Raw genomic sequence first — 14,470 nt, 5'->3', positions numbered from 1 at the left:
CTCAAAGCTATATGTCCATAATCTTAGAACTATAAAATCACAAATATCCACATATCCATAATCTTAAAATGTTCACAGTTGTAAAAATGTTCATAATTTTATATCTATATATCCACAATCTCAAAGCTATATGTCCATAATCTTAGAACTATAAAATCACAAATATCCACATATCCATAATCTTAAAATGTTCACATTTGTTAAAATATTCATAATTTTATATCTATATATCCACAATCTCAAAGTTATATGTCCATAATCTTAGAACTATAAAATCACAAATATCCACATATCCATAATCTTAGAACTATAAATTCATAATGTTAAAGCTAAATGTAAATAACAAAGTGTCAATTTACCCATCAAAGTCATCAACATCAGAATCAACATCAGGGTTTACAAGTGTGGTATGATGAACATATCTTTGAAATGGGACTCTAACAAGTGGAGGAGTTACTTCTTCTCCCAAGGATGTTAACAGTCCTGCATCTTTTCCAATTTTTTGAACCAAAGCATCCAATGGTTCTTCCTCAGAAACTGCTTGCTCTGTTACATGTTCACGTGGCTGCGGCTGGGATGCAGAAACTGCTTGCTCTGTTACTTGTTCATGTGGCTGCGGCTGGGATGCAGAGCGGTGTATCCCCAAATCAAATGATGGAGGTTCAAATTCCATGGTTCTTGTTGTCTTCTGAAATGCTTCCACCAATGAATCCACTGCCGATGTGAAGGTTTCACTCCAAAAGAATATGTCATCCAGCTGAGAGGCAGTTGGAACGGAAGTCGATTCAATTGAACTTGCAGCACCTAGCATGTTTGATATCCCTGAGAATGCTTTCTTCATCACTTCAATAGGTGCACCCTGCTTTCCAATTTCAGACATAGCTTCACCGAACTCCAGAACATTTGATGTTAGCTTTTGGAGCACACGGGTCACCCTGTCAACACTTGAGAGTAGCTCATTTGTAGGTGGAGTCGGTGTTGCAGTAGCAGGAGTAGAAGAAATAGTAGCATGTGAGGTGGTAGCAGCAGCAGTACATGCAGGTCGTGGCAGTGAGGTGGTAGCAGCAGTAGTACATGCAGGTTGTCGCAGTGAGGTGGTAGCAGCACTCCTTGGCTTCTTAATTCTAAGGAAAACCTTTCCCTTTCCAAACCCCCAGACTTTTTTTTCAGCCTTGACCCTCTTTCTTACAAGATTGCTTGTCCAAGCAAGTATGCTAGGGTATGTCCTGCTGACCTTCATTCCTTTGAATTCTATTCGATCAAAGTAGGAACAGCTACAAATTACAGAAGATTATGTTAAAGATCAAGTTAGAACAACTACATACCCATGTATTCTTAATTGCATGTTCACAAAGTAATGCATTCATATTCATAGAGTACTATATATCCATAATCACATAACTATATATCCATAATTTTAAAACTATATATCCACAAATTCAGAACTATATATTCAGATCTTAATAAACTGAGTATATTCCAAATTTCATGCATATATATCCATAATAAATTCTTAAATATACATCCACAACTACATTACTATATATCCAGAATTCTTAAATGTTTGTTCACAGAGTAATACATTCATATATTCACAGAGTACTATATATCCATAATCACATAACTATATATCCATAATTGTAAAACTATATATCCACAAATTCAGAACTATATATTCAGATCTTAATAAACTGATTATATTCCAAATGTCATGCATATATATCCATAATAAATTCTTAAATATACATCCACAACTACATAAAATTCATGCAATTAGATTAAAGACAATAAGAACTTACCAATATCAATGTCATTGGCCCCCAAAAGGTTCTGCTTCTGTCTTCCTTGTAAGTCTCAACTGAGTCAATGAGAGATTTGTATGTGTATCCGTACCAATTGTATTGTTTAATCATATGAACATGAATCAACGACTTTAAGATTCTGTAGTTGGAGTATCGTGTTGTGTTTCCTCGAAGCATGGAGGAAATGGCAAAGACCACAAAATCTCTCTTGAATTCGTCACTATGGTCAGCTCTTCTAACAATCTCGTCTGGCATCTGTGTCGTTATTGGTGATCCTGTTGTAATACTCCACCTCCGTCTCCATGCAGTCAGTAACCTTTTATATGCAGGGATTGAATTGTCTTCCATTTTTGTTCCCTCTTCAACTTCCATATTCCCTCGGGGGATCCCCAACGTGTACTCGACATCTTCTTCATCAATGTGGAGAATATCATCCTCCAATACAAAATCACATCTGAAAACATTAAATTTGTCCAGCAGGTATTCCACCAACTTTGATTCATTGGTGCAGAGTTGGAGATGTAGAAGTCCACCAAATCCAACATCAACCACATCTTGTTTCTGCTGTGGTGAGAGCCTCTGGACAAGGTCGAACATCAATTTTGGCCCCATTCTTGTACTGAAGTAATCTACCCTTCTTTCCGTCCTCCGTTGTGCTCGGCTTCTCTTGCGCGAAGTTTGGTGCCCTCTTGTTGAAGTCTCTGCAATGGTTGTTTGCACTTTCTTCTGTATTGTTTGTGACCTTGTTTGCCTAGCAAGGTTTTCACCATTATTTGCGCCAGAACTCTCAGCCGCTTGTGAATTCAAGATTGCTCTTTGTTCTTCTTCTTTTAGTTTCTTGAAGAGCCTCCATTAGTGTAGGTTCGCGTGCTATTTCTGTAAATAAGAATGTCATACATGCAGAAGTATTAAACTACACATCCACAATTATAAAGCTATATATCCATAACTTCATAACTATATGTCCACAAATATTTCAAAAGCACCAAAAATAGAATACACGAATGATATTTTCATACATGCAGAAGTATTAAACTACACATCCACAATTATAAAGCTATATATCCATAACTTCATACCTATATGTCCACAAATATTTCAAAATCACCAAAAATAGAAGACACGAATGATATTTTCATACATGCAGAAGTATTAAACTACACATCCACAATTATAAAGCTATATATCCATAATATCATAACTATATGTCCACAAACATTTCAAAAGCACCAAAAATAGAAGACACAAATGATATTTTCTTACATGCAAAAGTATTAAACTACACATTCACAATTATAAAGCTATATATCCATAATATCATAACTATATGTCCACAAACATTTCAAAAGCACAAAAAATAGAAGACACAAATGATATTTTCATACATGCAGAAGTATTAAACTACACATTCACAATTATAAAGCTATACATCCATAATTTCATAACTATATGTCCATAAATATTTCAAAAGTATCAAAAAAAAAAAAAAAAAAAAAAACAAAGTACTGCTCTGTTCCGGAAAAATCATACATCGTTTGAATTCACATTTACAATCTGTGAACTATATATCTATAACTTTGGTTCTTTATATTCAAAATCCTTTAAATTGTGTTCATAATATTCAGATTTATACTACTTGTTGATAATATTCATAAAATCAACGTTAAAAATCCAAAATCACATTGCAAAACCCTAGTCAAAAATTACAAAAATGTATATCAAATATTAACGTTAAGGTTCTATAAGTCCATATAAATGCATAATACCTGAAGAAGAAGGCGATGAAAATGACGACAATGCGATAAAAATGGGCAACAAAACACGGTCACGATGAAGTCGGCGTCAATGCGATGAAGAAGGCGAGAAATGTGACAACGAGTAGACCGAGAGAGCGTCGATGAAGGTTGCAACAGTGGCGATGAAGCTCTGTACTGTGTTGTAGCTTGTTGCAGACGAAAGGTCAAAAATGGCGGAAAAAAGGCGTCGATTGGCGCTTTATACTAATAATAATTTTTATTTTTTTTAAAAACGATTGGAGGAGTCAAACGGTGCCACTAACGGCACCGTTAATCCTATAGTGTTAAACGATGTTGTTTTCAACCGTGTGCACCAAAAATGGTGCACACGGTTGCACGGCATAACAATTGGAAATCATAGTAGCCAAACTCAAATGAGAACAAAATCATAATGTGTGGGTCAAGCCCAACACGTGCTCACGGTCAGCCCATACTTGTGGACTTGACAAGTGGAGCGCAAATTATGCTGTGCAACCGAATGCACCATGCGCATGGTGCATTCGATGCAAAACGACGTCGTTTTGGTTAAAAAACGTGCATCCCACTTAAAGAAGAAATCAGGGTTCGATTCCCGGCAATAGCATTTTTATATATCCATAAATTCATAACTATATATCCATAAATTCATAACTATATATCCACAAATTCATAACTATATATCCACAATGAAGAACAAATTGCACTTTTGGTCCTGTGACTATTAGGGTACTGATAATTTGAGTACGTGACTTTCAAAACTCTCAATTTAAACCTTTAACTATGCAATTATTAGCAGATTTGGTCCTGCCGGCCAATTTTGGCCGAAAAAACATAAATTGGTTCGAATTTATTTGTGATGAGGGCAAAACCGTCATTGCAAGTGAATTTAATTGGGGGTAAAATCCCACCAGCGGAGCAACACGATGGCAACTGCCGCGGCAATAGAGAGAAGAGGGTTTGGATGGACTACGATAAGCTCATCGCCAACACCGTTCTGCAACTCAACCGGACTCTTGACGGCTTTAAAGATAACACCACTTCCTGCGCCGACGTCGACGCCCAGACGTGGCTGAGCACCGCCCTGACCAACATCGAGCTCATCAGCAACTGCTTGGCCGTCAACGGAGTTTTGGTGGACGAACACAACTCCACCGCCGCAGAGGATGACCGTCAATGGTATGATTCACTGCGTTGTTTCCTCTTCCTCTTTCACTGGCCTGACAGTTGGCCATTAATATGACTTTCTTATTTTTATTTTTATTTTCTTTAATACCCATTCATTTTAATGTTTTTTTTTTTTTAACCAGAAAACCAATACAGCAATCGTACAGAGGATGACTTGTTTAGATTGTATGATGAATTGATGTTATACTTTCCTTCCACCAGTTTGGAATTTGTTTTACTTTTTAGCCATATTCCCCTTTTTTTCTTTTTCTGGCGGTAGCAGCTACAAGAATGTAGAAGAAGAACGCAACAACTGCAAGGATGAAGAAGAAGAAGAACGAAGAAGAAAGGGGAGAATGAAGAAGAAGAGAGTGAAATGACAATTTTACCCTCGTCAAAAAACAATTTGAACCCATTTATGTTTTTCCGACTAAAATTGGCCGGCAATTTGGCCGGCAGGACCAAATCTGCTAATAGTTGCATAGTTAAAGGTTTAAATTGAGAGTTTTGAAAGTCACGTACTCAAATTATCAGTACCCTAATAGTCACAGGACCAAAAGTGCAATTTGTTCCATAGTGAATGAATGAAGTAAAAATCCACAATGAATGAACTAAATATCCACAGTGAATGATTGAAGTAAATATCTACAATGAATGAACTAAATATCCACAATGAATGAACTAAATATCCATAAATTCATAACTATATATCCAGAAATTCATAACTATATATCCACAGTGAATGAATGAAGTAAATATCTACAATGAATGAACTAAATATCCACAATGAATGAACTAAATATCCATAAATTCATAACTATATATCCAGAAATTCATAACTATATATCCAGAAATTCATAACTATATATCCACAATAATGCTATTGCCGAGAATCGAACCTGAATTTTCTATTTTTTTAAGTGGGACGCGCGTTTTTTGTCAAAACGACGTCGTTTTGCATCGTATATATGCACCATGCGCATGGTTCATTCGGTTGCACAACATAACTATTGCAAATGGCAATTTATATCCTACACCACGGCGCGCGTTGCACTGTGCGCCCAGATGCAAAACGACGTCGTTTTAAATTTTTTTTTAAAAAAATTTCCCGCCCCAGTGAATGGCAGTAATTTTTTCTTTAAAAAAAAACGTTGTTAAAAAATGTACATAATGTTATACTAGAATACACATAATTGTATACATGAATGTACATAATTATATAACAAAATATACATACTCTTTTTAAAAGATAATACACATAATCTAACATAATACATAATAAACATAAACTTTTAACATAATACACATCAACTCTTAACATAATACACACAAATTTTCTGATTCGGATGTACATAATTGTATAAAAAGAATGTACATAATTGTATAAAAAATGTACATAACTGTATGAACAAATACACATAATTGTGTGAACAAATACACATAATTGTGTGAACAAATACACAAAATCACAGCAACTTCCTACCGCGCCTCCCAAAACGACGTCATTTTGGGAGGCGCGCGGCGCACAGTGCTACGCGCGCCGTGGTGTAGGGTATAACGATTGATTGCAAATGGAGGTGCAAGGCCCAGTATGGTGGCCCAATCATAACATTAGTAGAAAACGAGGAACCATGTCAATGGCAATAGTTATGCTGTGCAACCGAATGTACCATGCGCATGGTGCATACGGTTCAAAACGACGTCGTTTTGATTAAAAACGCGCGTCCCACTTTAAAAAAAAAAAAAAAACAGGTTCGACTCTCAGCAATAGCATTATTGTGGATATATAGTTATGAAATTGTGGATATATAGTTATGAAATTGTGGTTATATAGTTATCAATTTATGGATATTTAGTTCATTCATTGTGGATATTTAGTTCAATCATATATTGTGGATATTTAGTTCATTCATTGTGGATTTTTACTTCATTCATTCATTCATTGTGAATTTTTACTTCATCCATTCATTCATTGTGGATTTTTACTTCATTCATTCACTGTGGATATATAGTTATGAAATTGTGGATATATAGTTATGAAATTGTGGTTATATAGTTATGAATTTATGGATATTTAGTCCATTCATTGTGGATATTTAGTTCAATCATATATTGTGGATATTTAGTTCAATCATATATTGTGGATATTTAGTTCATTCATTGTGGATTTTTACTTCATTCATTCATTCATTGTGGATTTTTACTTCATTCATTCATTTATTGTGGATTTTTACTTCATTCATTCATGTGGATATATAGTTATGAAATTGTGGATATATAGTTATGAAATTGTGGTTATATAATTATGAATTTTTGGATATATAAAAATGCTATTGCCGGGAATCGAACCTGATTTCTTCTTTTAAGTGGGACGCGCGTTTTTTTAACCAAAACGGCGCCGGTTTACAACCGTATGCACCTTGACCTTGCAAGGTGCATTCGGTTGCACAGCATAATTTGCGTGTCAATGGTGGGTCTTAAATGCATACGGTTGCACAGCATAATTTGCGTGTCAATGGTGGGTCTTAAACACAGCACAGCAGCATCCACACCCCTAGTGTAACCAATCCTTCAGGTGTTGAAAAAATTGATACATGTCTTGGTCCATGCCATCAGCGATTCCCATGCAACGCTAGTGAAATCGAGACCCCAGAAAAATGCTTAATGTTTAGTTCGATACTAGGCCTGGAGGGTACACACATGACACATGAGACTCTTCCACTTCTTCCAACTTTGAATCTTGAATCCTTCTCCCATTTAATAATTGATATTGCCAATGTGCTGCCTAGTGTCACGTTCCATGATCGTAGGAAAATAATTGCACCCCAGCCTCAAGCAACTCTATGCGTAGGGGTGTTAGCGAACAGAGTTTTCGGCAAACTATTCGTATTCGTGTTCGGTAAGAGTTCATTTGTTAAGGTAAACGAACATTAACAAACAAAATTTAGAGCTCAGTTAATAAACGAACAGAGCTTGAACAGTTGTAAGCTCGTTTGCTAAGAGATCGTGAACAAGCTCGTTTTGTGTTCGTTTACTAATGTCCGTAAACAGGCTCGTTTATGTTCGTTTAATAATGTTCGTGAGCAAGCTCGTTTGTGTTTGTTTAATAATGTTCGCGAACATGTTCACAAACATATATTATATTATATTATATTAGTTTTGTAGTTGTGTTGTGTTGTTTGATTATTATTCGTGAACGTATATTATTTATTGTTCACGAACGAATTGTGATCATGAACATTTGCAGGTGTTTGTTTATTAAGTATTCATGAACGTAAATGAATATGTTCGTGAACGTGCTTGTTAATGAACATGTTTATGAACGTGTTTGTTAATGTTAACGAACATGTTTGCGAACGTGTTCACGAACGTTAACACACACGTTCGCGAACATGTTCGTTAACGTTAACGAACACGTTCGTGAACATGTTCGCGAACGTTAACGAACGCTAAACAAACGAACACGAACAATCTCCGTTCGTTTATTTTCGATTCGTTAACAGCTCTATCCATGCAGTAGCTAATTGTGAAAATGCAAGTTCGCCGATATGGGTAGGGTAAATTAAATTTATCGCATTTCTCATCAAAAGTCGATAAATAGAACACAATAGGCCCCATTTATTTTGGTATAGAAAGAATGGAGATGATCTGCATTTGGGAGATGCTTTTTTTTTTTCTGCAATAACCAAAACGCATTTCTCAAATGCGAATTGTGATCGCCGGACGACGGCAAGCATATCCGCATTTGGGAAATGCGTCTTTGTATACGCATTTCCCAAATGCGTGTTGGTTGCCGGGTTCCGGCGGAGAGGCGGGAACATATCCACATTTGGGAAATGCGTCTCTCGTATTATACGAGAGACGCATTTCCCAAATGCGGATTTGGTGTATACTACAGCCGCACTTTCCAAATGCGGCTGATATTGACGTGGACAATATTCAACCGAGTTTGGAAAATGCGGTTTTCAGCCCAACCACGTTTCTCATACTCAATTTTTCATTGACTGTCCAAAAAAAGTCTCCTGCCTATTTTTGTCAATCACCCTAGGCCCATTCCTATTTCAGTCAAAATCCCTCTCACCTGACCGGGCACTTGCGTTCTACGTTTTAAAGTGACCCATTCTACGGCTCGGCCAGGTAAGGCACAAGTCTTACTTGCGTTTCTACTGACCAGCGCCTTTAAGCCGTCAAGAAAGACAGCTGCAAGTGGAAAATGTGTTTACGCAATTTCCATTTGCGTCTGACCAAGATTATACATACTGTCAGAGACGTAAGTAAATTTTGGACAAAAAAAGAAAAAAAAACCAAACGCATGTGGGACATGTCTTAGAAACGCATGTCCCAAACAATTTTTTCTTAATGTAGTCCACTTTTCAAAAGCTTTCCATTTTTACCAATTGTATTTCCTTTCCATTTCAGTCTTTGACCGTAGATGAGAAGAGCTAGCTGGCTAGTCAATTTGGTGTGTAAATCGATGTATATTATTAAAACAAATAAATGACATAGAACTAACGTTTTTGTACTAGTGTTTGCCCTAACTCCAACTTGCAGTACAGTGGTAATATTGTTTCTAGTCCTTAATCATTCACACAAATTAAACACACAACATATGATATGATTAAATATAATGGCATCTTCAACAATTGAGATTTTCTTTCTTATTTTTTTATAAGCTCCAACATCCACTTCACCATTCACTATTTCACTCAATCACAAAAATTCTTCTTTCCATTAGTTTTAAGTTTTTTCACAGTTTTTTATGGAACCACCATTTTACTTTATATATTTTAATTATTTCTTTATCTATTATTATTTTTAAAATTATAATTATAAATTTAATAACAATATTATTAATAATTATAAATTTAATAACAATAATAACTTAAAAAATTAAATAAAATTAAATTACTAATTAAAAAATTAAAAAAAAAAGTTAAAAAATTAAGATAAAAATTAAAAATAATAAAAATAATAAACAAAAAAGCTGGTCGTTGCATTTGCAAGCCTGATTTTAAAATAAAATAAAATAAAAAATAAAACAAAGAAATGACTAAAAAATTGACAAAATAAAACAAAGCATGATTTGAGAGTGGCGGGCCTATGCTCCACACGCGTCTCACTCCCCTTCATTTTCTTTTTTTAAAAAACTGACATTCTTTTGTTGGCAGAGGAAGAAATTGTCAAAAGCTTGCATTCCTATTTGTCAAAAGCTGACCTAAGAGACTTTTATTATTCTAAAAGTTGATGATGAACCCTGCTCTAATAGCTATATCACTACTGCTGAATACTGCTCATAGACTCAAAAATATAATTTTTCTGAAATATTAATTATCACATGAATTCTTTGCATGATATCTTCTTATAATTTAATGGTGGGATTAGTCAATATAAAATTAATTAATGATAATGAATATATAGAGTTCAACATTCTTTTTTTTTTTTTTTAAAGAACTAGGCCACAATAATTAATATGAATTCTATTCATTTCTACTATTGTTTACTCTGATCTGTAAGAGGTAACTTTAGAATAATTATGGCGTCTAATATATAATTTGACAAAGTTAGAAAATTGAAGTAATAATAAATAAATAAATACTTGAATCTTTTGATTGAGAATATGGTTTACATAGTAAAAATAAATAAATAAAAAAATACTCTAAATTTGCACTCTGTATTTACATCAGCGTGAAGACAAGGGAGGCAAATTATACCATTAATCATAGTTCACATTGTAAAGTGTACCACTAGTAAATATTTATTTTTAATATATTAAATATTCATTTTAATATACAAGTTTATTTTTAAACAATATAGTAAAAATAAACTTTTAAAAACTAATTTATTGCCTACTAAAAATGAACATGTATATTAGTAGTGCACCTGTGGACCATATATATATTATAACGATTACACAAGGGAACATATATTCACTTTTTTAATAAAATTATGTCACAATATGGCCGGCCTACTTGTAAAAATAAAAATATTTTAAAACTCGTAACTGCAACTTTGGAAGGCTAGCTCCCATCTAGTAAGACAATTTAATGGCTACAAGTATTATTATTATCATTATTGTTATTATTTTAAAATATTGCTATCAATATGGAGGATTATTCTCTCTGGTATCCTAAGATCATGTCTATGTCATGTACTTAATCCAAATATTTAGTACACTACTATATGTGAAATAATTAAAAGTCGACAAATAATTCGTTTATAATATAAAAATCAATTCAACTTATGTGAATATTTTCTCATAAATAAATTGTAGTGAATATTTTTTTCTTTGGTGCCAATATTCTGACATATATATGGCAATTACTGAGACTTTTTTTGGGGTTACAAGGAAACTCGCAGCTAATATATAAATTTTTTACTAAAATATAACATTTTTTTTATAGTACTAAAAAAAAATATGACATTTTTCAATCTTGAGTTTCTGGTAAAAAATACAAGTCTCACTGGAGTTTTTTATTCTTGTAATTTTTTTTTTCACATAAAATACGTAAAACACAAGTCCCACTTGCATGTGACAAATTGGCAGTATATATACGTCAAATGCAAGTTGGACTTGCGTTTCTGCCGTGTATATGTTTTCGTATAATAGAAACGCAAGTCGAACCTACGTTTGTAGTACAAAATATCACAAATGCAAATCCCATTTGCATTTGATAAAAAAAAAAAAAAAAAAAAGGTGAAAAGGTAACATATGTTCATTGATCTAAACAGTTATGAGTTCATTCAAGAGGCAATCCATTGTTGAATTTCAATTAACACTCTCGAATTGCCTTTGAACTTCAATTAAATTAAAACTTGAGACATATTCTAAGGCTCTGTTTGGCAAACCTAGCTGAAAAGCTATAAGCTAGAAGTTGAAAGCTAAAAATGATCTGAAAATTGAAAAGCTATAAGTTCGGAGCTGAAAACTGAAGAACTGTTAAACTAGCTATTATGATTGAAAGTGTTTGGTAAAATTAGCTTTTTGATAAGTTGATAAATGTAAAAAGACTAAAAATGACATCTTCATAAAATTTAAATTAGTTTGTTTACATTTTAAAATTTAACATTTTGTCTTTTAAAAAAATTAACATTTTGAAATAAAACTATTAGCATAATCATGATCTAGTATCTCATAATGAAGTGCCAATATTGTTGCAAATCTAATCTAATAATAATAATAATAATAATAATAATAATAATAATAATAATAATAATAATAATAATAATAATAATAATAATAATAATAATAATAATAATAATAATAATAATAATAATATTTGCGGTGAAAGTTGCGGATAAAAGAGAAGAGAAAAGAGGTTTAATTGGGAAGTGTAAATTATATCATTTCTTTAAAATAATAAGAATAAAGATGGAAAAAAAGTTAGGAAGCTAGGAGATTATTTTGAAACGCTACCTAAGGTAGCATTCCAAAATAAGCTCTTATTTTAAGCTATGAGCTTATTTTGGGAACATTACCAAACAGCGCTTATTGTGAGCATATAGACATTAATGTGCAATTCAACCATCAGCTTAGGCTTTTAGTTGAGATGGAGCACATGCTTCAATTTGGTATCTTGGAACCCACCGCACACGTGAGGGGGCCTCGCGTGTGAGCATATAGCCATTAATGTGCAATCCAATCATCAGCTTAGACTTTTACTTGAGATGGAGCACATGCTTCAATTCTTATCAGGCCCGGTCCTATCGTTTTATAGGCCCGGGGCATAGCAACCAAAATGGGCCCTACACGAAATTAACATACATTTTTTATAACTAAAATTAAAATTAAATAAGAAAAATTACTAATGTCAAATAACTTGAAATAAGATTAAAAAGTTTTTAACAAATTTACATATACATGAAAACATTCTAAATGTTTTCCTAAATACAAAATAATCAATATTTGCATTAGTGCCTTCATAAATAAACAATTATTATAGCTTATAAAAACGAATAAACAATTTGAAACTAAATAAACTTATACACAATCACATTATTATTATTATTATTATAAATAATAAAGTAATTATTATTAAAAAATTATAAAACAAAACTTATAAACAAGAGCAGAGCAGAAATCTTAATTATTGAGAACAATAAATCATAACACTTTAAATGTGATAAAAGATATTCATAATAAACTACGAATCATATTTAATTTGATAAAATAGTTCGAATAGAAAACACATTATAAATCACATATCTTCTATATTGATATCATATTTATAAATATTTTTTCTTTTAGTGAGATCAATTTCAAGTTTTTTTTTTATATATTAATTTAAATATGATGACACACAATAGAACATCTAAACTACAGTAACTAGATAATGTAACGTTTTCCCTTAATATTATTATTATTATTATTATTATTATTATTATTATTATTATTATTATTATTATTATTATTATTATTAAGATTATTATAACAATAATAATATTAAATAAGTGGTGCAAATCAATAGGCTGACTAAGTATTAGAACTTAGTCAGCATTAGGTAATTAGTTACCTACATTGATGGGATGTAGGTTATTTAGACTCCCAAGTCCTCTCACTGCTCAGTTGACGTATCATACACCATCTACCGTCACTGAGAGAAGTGAGAGAAACGCAATAAAATCTACGGTGATTCTACGGTAACATTACAGCAGCCCGAGGAACTTCCGCTCGTCAGATCACGCGTCCCAGGCAAACAATTTCTAAAGTTATGGCTGGAGGTTGGTGATCTAACTCTGTATTTCATAGCCACGTATCTATTGTTATAACGTGGAATTATGTGCTTACAGATAATTCATAAAAAAAGTAAACTATCTTTTAAAAGCATCAAAGAATTTTATTTAAAAAAAAAAAACATATACAAAAAAGTAAATTCCGAAACAGTTTGAGACTTTATTTTTAATTTGTATAAAAGTTAGTAAATTTGAATAAATCACAAATCAATCTATATTATAAATCTCACTATAATTATAGAAAGGCAAAAAAAAAAAAATACAAATTTAATAAAAAAAAATACAAATTAAAAATAGAAATAAATTTCATAAATTACAATTTTAATACTACATAATAATATACAATTTTAATACTACATAATAATATATTTAAATTCATCTTCTAACAGGGCGTTTGGTTGGAGAGATTTTAAATTCTCTTCCCGCTTAATTCTCACCTAATTCCAAAGGTCATTAAATTCCGTAGTTTGGTTAGAGGGAATTGCAATTCCCCCATTTTCATGGAGTTAAAATTCCATGTCCCCCCCTGGGATTTTAATTCCTGGGAAAAAAAGATAGTGATGAGTCAAAATTACCCCTTCCTTTTTTTAACCTAAAATTAATGTCTAACAACAATAATGGACATTTTTGACTTTATACTACTTATTCCCTTTCAATTCCCATGTATACCAAACATTGGAATTGAAATTCCCAGTAATTCTATTCCTGTCAACCAATCACTGGAATTTAAATTCCCACTTTATTCCCAGTAATTCAACTCCCATGGAATTACAATTCATTTCCCACATAATTCCCCCCTCCAACCAAACGCCCTGTAAATAGTAGAGTGCGAAAATTTAATAATATAAATGTACGTATAAGGGGGGTAAAATACTACTTCATAATATATATATATATATATATATATATATATATATATATATATATATATATATATATATATATATCTAAATAGTAGAGAGTGAATATACATGTACGTATAAGGGGGTAAAATACTAG

This window comes from Ipomoea nil, unplaced genomic scaffold, assembly GCF_001879475.1.
Source record: "Ipomoea nil cultivar Tokyo-kokei standard unplaced genomic scaffold, Asagao_1.1 scaffold1940, whole genome shotgun sequence".
Classification (NCBI taxonomy): Eukaryota; Viridiplantae; Streptophyta; class Magnoliopsida; order Solanales; family Convolvulaceae; genus Ipomoea; species Ipomoea nil.
The sequence above is the reverse complement of the archived record's forward strand: the minus strand, read 5'-3'. Positions refer to the sequence as shown.